The sequence below is a fragment of the Cherax quadricarinatus genome, unplaced genomic scaffold, assembly GCF_038502225.1.
Source record: "Cherax quadricarinatus isolate ZL_2023a unplaced genomic scaffold, ASM3850222v1 Contig233, whole genome shotgun sequence".
NCBI lineage: Eukaryota > Metazoa > Arthropoda > Malacostraca > Decapoda > Parastacidae > Cherax > Cherax quadricarinatus.
Window position 1 is genome coordinate 180568 of NW_027195259.1, and position 9433 is coordinate 190000.

The 9433-nt window shown below is 41.9% G+C and overlaps 1 long non-coding RNA gene across 1 annotated transcript; it reads left to right on the top strand.

The window, feature by feature from the left end:
- Window positions 1-3355: 3355 nt before the first annotated feature.
- Window positions 3356-3994, top strand: LOC138851274 (uncharacterized). The gene is made up of 2 exons (XR_011391109.1): window positions 3356-3720; window positions 3870-3994. It is a non-coding gene; the product is annotated as an uncharacterized lncRNA (long non-coding RNA).
- Window positions 3995-9433: the final 5439 nt, after the last annotated feature.

Consider the following 9433-nt stretch of genomic DNA (forward strand, 5'->3'; position numbering starts at 1 on the left):
CTCCACTGCTGCTACTACCTATACTACCTCCACTGCTGCTACTACCACAACTACTACCTCCACTGCTACTACTACCACAACTACTACAGCGTTGTATAAAAGGCAGAACGCAAAACTGTAATGAAAGTCTTCTATTGTCCATGGGGAAGTGGAAAAGAATCTTTCCTCCGTAAGCCATGCGTGTCGTATGAGGCGACTAAAATGCCGGGAGCAATGGGCTAGTAACCCCTTCTCCTGTATACAATTACTAAAAAAGAGAAGAAGAAAAACTTTATAAAACTGGGTTGCTTAAATGTGCGTGGATGTAGTGCGGATGACAAGAAACAGATGATTGCTGATGTTATGAATGAAAAGAAGTTGGATGTCCTGGCCCTAAGCGAAACAAAGCTGAAGGGGGTAGGAGAGTTTCAGTGGGGGGAAATAAATGGGATTAAATCTGGAGTATCTGAGAGAGTTAGAGCAAAGGAAGGGGTAGCAGTAATGTTAAATGATCAGTTATGGAAGGAGAAAAGAGAATATGAATGTGTAAATTCAAGAATTATGTGGATTAAAGTAAAGGTTGGATGCGAGAAGTGGGTCATAATAAGCGTGTATGCACCTGGAGAAGAGAGGAATGCAGAGGAGAGAGAGAGATTTTGGGAGATGTTAAGTGAATGTATAGGAGCCTTTGAACCAAGTGAGAGAGTAATTGTGGTAGGGGACTTGAATGCTAAAGTAGGAGAAACTTTTAGAGAGGGTGTGGTAGGTAAGTTTGGGGTGCCAGGTGTAAATGATAATGGGAGCCCTTTGATTGAACTTTGTATAGAAAGGGGTTTAGTTATAGGTAATACATATTTTAAGAAAAAGAGGATAAATAAGTATACACGATATGATGTAGGGCGAAATGACAGTAGTTTGTTGGATTATGTATTGGTAGATAAAAGACTGTTGAGTAGACTTCAGGATGTACATGTTTATAGAGGGGCCACAGATATATCAGATCACTTTCTAGTTGTAGCTACACTGAGAGTAAAAGGTAGATGGGATACAAGGAGAATAGAAGCATCAGGGAAGAGAGAGGTGAAGGTTTATAAACTAAAAGAGGAGGCAGTTAGGGTAAGATATAAACAGCTATTGGAGGATAGATGGGCTAATGAGAGCATAGGCAATGGGGTCGAAGAGGTATGGGGTAGGTTTAAAAATGTAGTGTTAGAGTGTTCAGCAGAAGTTTGTGGTTACAGGAAAGTGGGTGCAGGAGGGAAGAGGAGCGATTGGTGGAATGATGATGTAAAGAGAGTAGTAAGGGAGAAAAAGTTAGCATATGAGAAGTTTTTACAAAGTAGAAGTGATGCAAGGAGGGAAGAGTATATGGAGAAAAAGAGAGAAGTTAAGAGAGTGGTGAAGCAATGTAAAAGGAGAGCAAATGAGAGAGTGGGTGAGATGTTATCAACAAATTTTGTTGAAAATAAGAAAAAGTTTTGGAGTGAGATTAACAAGTTAAGAAAGCCTAGAGAACAAATGGATTTGTCAGTTAAAAATAGGAGAGGAGAGTTATTAAATGGAGAGTTAGAGGTATTGGGAAGATGGAAGGAATATTTTGAGGAATTGTTAAATGTTGATGAAGATAGGGAAGCTGTGATTTCGTGTATAGGGCAAGGAGGAATAACATCTTGTAGGAGTGAGGAAGAGCCAGTTGTGAGTGTGGGGGAAGTTCGTGAGGCAGTAGGTAAAATGAAAGGGGGTAAGGCAGCCGGGATTGATGGGATAAAGATAGAAATGTTAAAAGCAGGTGGGGATATAGTTTTGGAGTGGTTGGTGCAATTATTTAATAAATGTATGGAAGAGGGTAAGGTACCTAGGGATTGGCAGAGAGCATGCATAGTTCCTTTGTATAAAGGCAAAGGGGATAAAAGAGAGTGCAAAAATTATAGGGGGATAAGTCTGTTGAGTGTACCTGGTAAAGTGTATGGTAGAGTTATAATTGAAAGAATTAAGAGTAAGACGGAGAATAGGATAGCAGATGAACAAGGAGGCTTTAGGAAAGGTAGGGGGTGTGTGGACCAGGTGTTTACAGTGAAACATATAAGTGAACAGTATTTAGATAAGGCTAAAGAGGTCTTTGTGGCATTTATGGATTTGGAAAAGGCGTATGACAGGGTGGATAGGGGGGCAATGTGGCAGATGTTGCAAGTGTATGGTGTAGGAGGTAGGTTACTGAAAGCAGTGAAGAGTTTTTACGAGGATAGTGAGGCTCAAGTTAGAGTATGTAGGAAAGAAGGAAATTTTTTCCCAGTAAAAGTAGGCCTTAGACAAGGATGTGTGATGTCACCGTGGTTGTTTAATATATTTATAGATGGGGTTGTAAGAGAAGTAAATGCGAGGGTCTTGGCAAGAGGTGTGGAGTTAAAAGATAAAGAATCACACACAAAGTGGGAGTTGTCACAGCTGCTCTTTGCTGATGACACTGTGCTCTTGGGAGATTCTGAAGAGAAGTTGCAGAGATTGGTGGATGAATTTGGTAGGGTGTGCAAAAGAAGAAAATTAAAGGTGAATACAGGAAAGAGTAAGGTTATGAGGATAACAAAAAGATTAGGTGATGAAAGATTGAATATCAGATTGGAGGGAGAGAGTATGGAGGAGGTGAACGTATTCAGATATTTGGGAGTGGACGTGTCAGCGGATGGGTCTATGAAAGATGAGGTGAATCATAGAATTGATGAGGGAAAAAGAGTGAGTGGTGCACTTAGGAGTCTGTGGAGACAAAGAACTTTGTCCTTGGAGGCAAAGAGGGGAATGTATGAGAGTATAGTTTTACCAACGCTCTTATATGGGTGTGAAGCGTGGGTGATGAATGTTGCAGCGAGGAGAAGGCTGGAGGCAGTGGAGATGTCATGTCTGAGGGCAATGTGTGGTGTGAATATAATGCAGAGAATTCGTAGTTTGGAAGTTAGGAGGAGGTGCGGGATTACCAAAACTGTTGTCCAGAGGGCTGAGGAAGGGTTGTTGAGGTGGTTCGGACATGTAGAGAGAATGGAGCGAAACAGAATGACTTCAAGAGTGTATCAGTCTGTAGTGGAAGGAAGGCGGGGTAGGGGTCGGCCTAGGAAGGGTTGGAGGGAGGGGGTAAAGGAGGTTTTGTGTGCGAGGGGCTTGGACTTCCAGCAGGCATGCGTGAGCGTGTTTGATAGGAGTGAATGGAGACAAATGGTTTTTAATACTTGACGTGCTGTTGGAGTGTGAGCAAAGTAACATTTATGAAGGGATTCAGGGAAACCGGCAGGCCGGACTTGAGTCCTGGAGATGGGAAGTACAGTGCCTGCACTCTGAAGGAGGGGTGTTAATGTTGCAGTTTAAAAACTGTAGTGTAAAGCACCCTTCTGGCAAGACAGTGATGGAGTGAATGATGGTGAAAGTTTTTCTTTTTCGGGCCACCCTGCCTTGGTGGGAATCGGCCGGTGTGATAATAAAAAAAAAAAAAAAAAAAAATCAAACCAAGAGGCATGCTGATTTCGCAGTCAGCCATGCTGTTGCTGACTACAATAGTGGATATGTGAGGAGCTGTCTGGACACAGCACTGGGCTACAACCATTCAGCAGTGACTCAAAAACAACTTGAATTAATGGAGAAGAACATGAAGGAACAACGGAAGCAAAGAGGAATGAAGAGGAAAAGGGAGCTGGACACGTCCTACGAGCCTGGAGGACATTAGATAATCATGTGTCCACCTACATCCAGTCATAGGTACGTAATTATTAGTGTTTTTTTTGGTATATTTTTATATTGGTATGTGTATAAATATCATATATGGGTGCAATTACATGTATCTGTACATAATCACTGGGAATAATCACTGGGAATAAGATTTTGAGAATTCATTTCTTTCTTTTCAGATTGATTGGGATGGATTTTTATGATTGGCCGGCCACCAGAGAACTTCAGGACAAAGGGATCTTCATGAAACTTCAGGAATAATGTCTATATAACCAGTTCTACTCTCAATAAACGTATAAAGGCACTATGAGTATTTTTACCCACTGTATAGTAATGTTCAATGTATTTGTTGATTTTTTTCAAAAGTGCATTTATTTGTATTTTTCTGAGGTAAAACCATTATTTATGAACCGATCATTCTGAATTTTACAAAAGTTGTTCAGGGGAGCCTGTTTGACTTTCTAATGGAGTTGTCCCCTCAAGGAAGGTTCCTTGATGTTGGTGAGGGGCTCTTGATTTAGGGAATTGGATCTGTGCTCCAGTTCCCCGAATTAAGCCTGAATGCCTTCCACATCCCCCTCCCTAGGCGCTGTATAATCCTCTGGGTTTATCGCTTCCCCCTTGATTATAATAATAATAATAATGGAGTTGTCTTGAGTAATAATACCTTCAATTTTGCATAAATTGATGTAAAGTGCAAAAAAAAAATTTAAATAAAGTCAAGACATAATAATATTTTTTTTGGGTACCATAAAACATGTTATTGCATTATTTGTATCCATTAGAAAGTCAATTTGGCATTACTTTATCATTTGTGATTATCAACAATGATTTCGAGATTGCCAATATTGACTTACGTTGCTATAAGTGTTGCCATGTCCAATTTTTCACATTTTTATTTTTTATAACTTTATTTATTGGACGATCTTGATGCAACTTTCACCACATGAGGCTCAATATGCCTAAAGTCTCTGGTAAAAAAATCAACGAAATCGAGCAAAGGAAAAAAAAAAAAATTTAGGCTGCCTGTCACCTAAACCCGTAGGATTATACAGGGGGGATGGGAGACATTCAGGCTTAATTCAGGGAACTGGGGCACAGATCTAATTCCCTAGACCAAGAGCCCCTCACCAGCGTCAAGGAATCTCCTTTGAGGGGGGCACTACGTGCAGTTACAAGAACGCCTTCGCAACTTGTGTGTTGATCTATGACTGGGCTACGAGACTGGCAAAATTTCTTCCTAGTGCTGGTTGATTATAATCAAAACTAAGCACTATGCCAAGGTGTTGGTTGGAATAGTCTTCTTAAAGAAATCATCAATATTAAAAACACAGTAAACATGTACATATTATTCAGCGATATTATGCGTTTACAGTCTGTAAATAATTTACTGACTTCGATGAGTATGTTGTCGATATGCAAATGTTTATTTTTAATTTGACAGCTCACTGTATTCTAACAAAATGTGACTCTTTCGTGCAACATATTTTCCTGTGACTTTTTCCGATGACCTCTCCCACCCACACCCAGTCGTGTATCTAACCTATTTTTAAAGCTACACAAAGTTTTTGCTTCAATGACACTAGTCAGGAGTTTGCTCATATCATCCACAAGTGCCAATAATGTGATATTTTATTTTGGCAACGTTTTGCTTTCCAGAAGTTTTGCCAAGCTGGAGAAAGTTCTGTAATATCACAGATGTGGGTAATGCATCCTGTGATGTCACAGTAGTCTGTAGTGATACCCATGGAATAATACATATACATGTGGAAGTGGACAGCAGGGATGCTTGGGGGATGAGGGTGGGGGAGTAGTGAGCGGCAGAACTTGTAATTGGTGGGACACTAAACGGCAACACCCTTGGTCAGGAAGTCAGTGGGCCAAGGCTGGGATGAGGGGAGGGGATCAGGGATTGGGGGCGGAGGGAGTGGCCCTGTGTGTTCGCTCAAGATGCACATCACTGACTAACTTTTGCTAATTGTTATACACTTTTTGTTCCATTTAGAAAAAACCCTCGCCATTTGGCACACTAATCACCATGCTCACACTATTAACCGAGGTGTTCTTCTGTTCACCATCCAATGACGGTGTTGGAGAACAGAAGAACACCTCGGTTAATAGTGTGAGCATGGTGATTAGTGGACTTGTCAGCGGATGGGTCTATGAAAAATGAGGTGAATCATAGAATTGATGAGGGGAAAAGGGTGAATGGTGCACTTAGTAGTCTCTGGAGACAAAGAACTTTGTCCTTGGAGGCAAAGAGGGGAATGTATGAGAGTATAGTTTTACCAACGCTCTTATATGGGTGTGAAGCATGGGTGATGAATGTTGCAGCGAGGAGAAGGCTGGAGGCAGTGGAGATGTAATGTCTGAGGTCAATGTGTGGTGTGAATATAATGCAGAGAATTCGTAGTTTGGAAGTTAGGAGGAGGTGCGGGACTACCAAAACTGTTGTCCAGAGGGCTGAGGAAGGGTTGTTGAGGTGGTTCGATCATGTAGAGAGAATGGAGCGAAACAGAATGACTTCAAGAGTGTATCAGTCTGTAGTGGAAGGAATGCGGGGTAGGGGTCGGCCTAGGAAAGGTTGGAGGGAGGGGGTAAAGGAGGTTTTGTGTGCGAGGGGCTTGGACTTCCAGCAGGCATGCGTGAGCGTGTTTGATAGGAGTGAATGGAGACAAATGGTTTTTAATACTTGACGTGCTGTTGGAGTGTGAGCAAAGTAACATTTATGAAGGGGTTCAGGGAAACCGGCAGGCCTGACTTGAGTCCTGGAGATGGGAAGTACAGTGCCTGCACTCTGAAGGAGGGGTGTTAATGTTGCAGTTTAAAAACTGTAGTGTAAAGCACCCTTCTGGCAAGACAGTGATGGAGTGAATGATGGTGAAAGTTTTTCTTTTTCGGGCCACCCTGCCTTGGTGGGAATCGGCCAGTGTGATAATTAAAAAAAAATATATATACTAATTCTAGGAAGTAGGGTGGTAGACAGCAACCGCCCAGGGAGGTACTACCCTCCTGCCAAGTGAGTGTAAAACTGAAGCCTGTAATTGTTTTACACGATGGTAGGATTGCTGGTGTCTTTTTTTTTCTGTCTCATGAACATGCAAGATTTCAGGTATATCTTGTTACTTCTACTTACTTATGTCACACTACACATACATGTACAAGCATATATATACACACACCCCTTTGGGTTTTCTTCTATTTTCTTTCTAGTTCTTATTCTTGTTTATTTCCTCTTACCTCCATGGGGAATTGGAACAGAATTCTTCCTCTGTAAGCCATGCATGTTGTAAGAGGCGTCTAAAATGCCGGGAGTAAGGGGCTAGTAACCCCTTCTCCTGTATATATTACTAAATGTAAAAGGAGAAACTTTCGTTTTTCCTTTTGGGCCACCCCGCCTTGGTGGGATACGGCCGATTTGTTGAAAGAAGAAAGATATATACTAATCTCTGGCTAAAGGAGACTCGAACCTACGAACCTTGGAACAAGGTACGCAGTGCTTTACCAACCTAGCTACACTGGTCCAATACCTTGGCGCCTAGCTCACGCTAGACGTTGGTCCAAGGCAGACAGCTTTCCAGCTTTCAAGCATTGTTATAATCTCTAGTAGGCTGATGCATGCAGGGGATGAGATGAAAAGCTGTAAGCCTTCTCCCTGAAAGCTGGCTGCTTTGGATCAACGTCTAGCGTGAGCTAGGCGCCAAGGTACTGGACCATTGTAGCTAGGTTGATAAAGCACTGCGTACCTTGTTGCAAGGTTCGTAGGTTCGAGCCTCCTTCAGCCAGAGATCAGTGTTTGTGAATATTTCGTCTGCTCTTGCGAATTCCTAGCATATATATATATATATATATATATATATATATATATATATATATATATATATGTGTGTGTGTGTGTCGTGCCGAATAGATAAACTTGATCAATTAGCAAGAACTCATTTAAGATTAAGTCCTTCCTAAAATTTTCTTATACGCTTAAAGATATATTTTTTCATTTGTTTTAATATAAAAATCTAATAATTTTGTACTAAAAGAACCTTAGAAAACTTATCTAACCTTATTATAACAAGCGAAATATAATTTAGTCTAATCCAACGAAATATATTTTAGATAAGTTTACAATAATTCTATATTTTGTGTAGGCTTTATTCAAAGGCAAAATACATTTGACAAAAATACAATAGAGAATAGAACAACACAGATAACATCCCAGAGCTACATCTTGAGTACGTCGTCTAGCTCCCCGGCGGTGGACCGCGTGCCCAGAATGCTGCACACATTTTTCCCTCTGCATCGCAACACTGAATCTCTGAAAGAGGAAGCTGACCGCCGTGTGATTCTTGGTTTCCATGATAAGTTTATCACCCAGCTCTTTCAGGAGCTTTAGAGCACACTTGCCCCATGCTCCAAGGGTCTGCAACCTTAGTGGGATGAAGTTATAGCTAGGGGAAAGGCCTTTATATTTACGGGTCTTCTGGGACTCCTTGTGGCTAGCAGCTCCACCCTCTTCAGCTACCGGACTATGTCAAGTAGGTATCTGCCAATGTGGCGGCACAGGTGTAGTTCCAGGCAATCTGCTTAACATCCTTCCAGGGTAGCATATTTTTTTTTTTATTTTTTATTATCACACTGGCCGATTCCCACCAAGGCAGGGTGGCCCGAAAAAGAAAAACTTTCACCATCATTCACTCCATCACTGTCTTGCCAGAAGGGTGCTTTACACTACAGTTTTTAAACTGCAACATTAACACCCCTCCTTCAGAGTGCAGGCACTGTACTTCCCATCTCCAGGACTCAAGTCCGGCCTGCCGGTTTCCCTGAATCCCTTCATAAATGTTACTTTGCTCACACTCCAACAGCACGTCAAGTATTAAAAACCATTTGTCTCCATTCACTCCTATCAAACACGCTCACACATGCCTGCTGGAAGTCCAAGCCCCTCGCACACAAAACCTCCTTTACCCCCTCCCTCCAACCCTTCCTAGGCCGACCCCTACCCCGCCTTCCTTCCACTACAGACTGATACACTCTTGAAGTCATTCTGTTTCGCTCCATTCTCTCTACATGTCCGAACCACCTCAACAACCCTTCCTCAGCCCTCTGGACAACAGTTTTGGTAATCCCACACCTCCTCCTAACTTCCAAACTACGAATTCTCTGCATTATATTCACACCACACATTGCCCTCAGACACGACATCTCCACTGCCTCCAGCCTTCTCCTCGCTGCAACATTCATCACCCACGCTTCACACCCATATAAGAGCGTTGGTAAAACTATACTCTCATACATTCCCCTCTTTGCCTCCAAGGACAAAGTTCTTTGTCTCCACAGACTCCTAAGTGCACCACTCACTCTTTTTCCCTCATCAATTCTATGATTCACCTCATCTTTCATAGACCCATCCGCTGACACGTCCACTCCCAAATATCTGAATACGTTCACCTCCTCCATACTCTCTCCCTCCAATCTGATATTCAATCTTTCATCACCTAATCTTTTTGTTATCCTCATAACCTTACTCTTTCCTGTATTCACCTTTAATTTTCTTCTTTTGCACACCCTACCAAATTCATCCACCAATCTCTGCAACTTCTCTTCAGAATCTCCCAAGAGCACAGTGTCATCAGCAAAGAGCAGCTGTGACAACTCCCACTTTGTGTGTGATTCTTTATCTTTTAACTCCACGCCTCTTGCCAAGACCCTCGCATTTACTTCTCTTACAACCCCATCTATAAATATA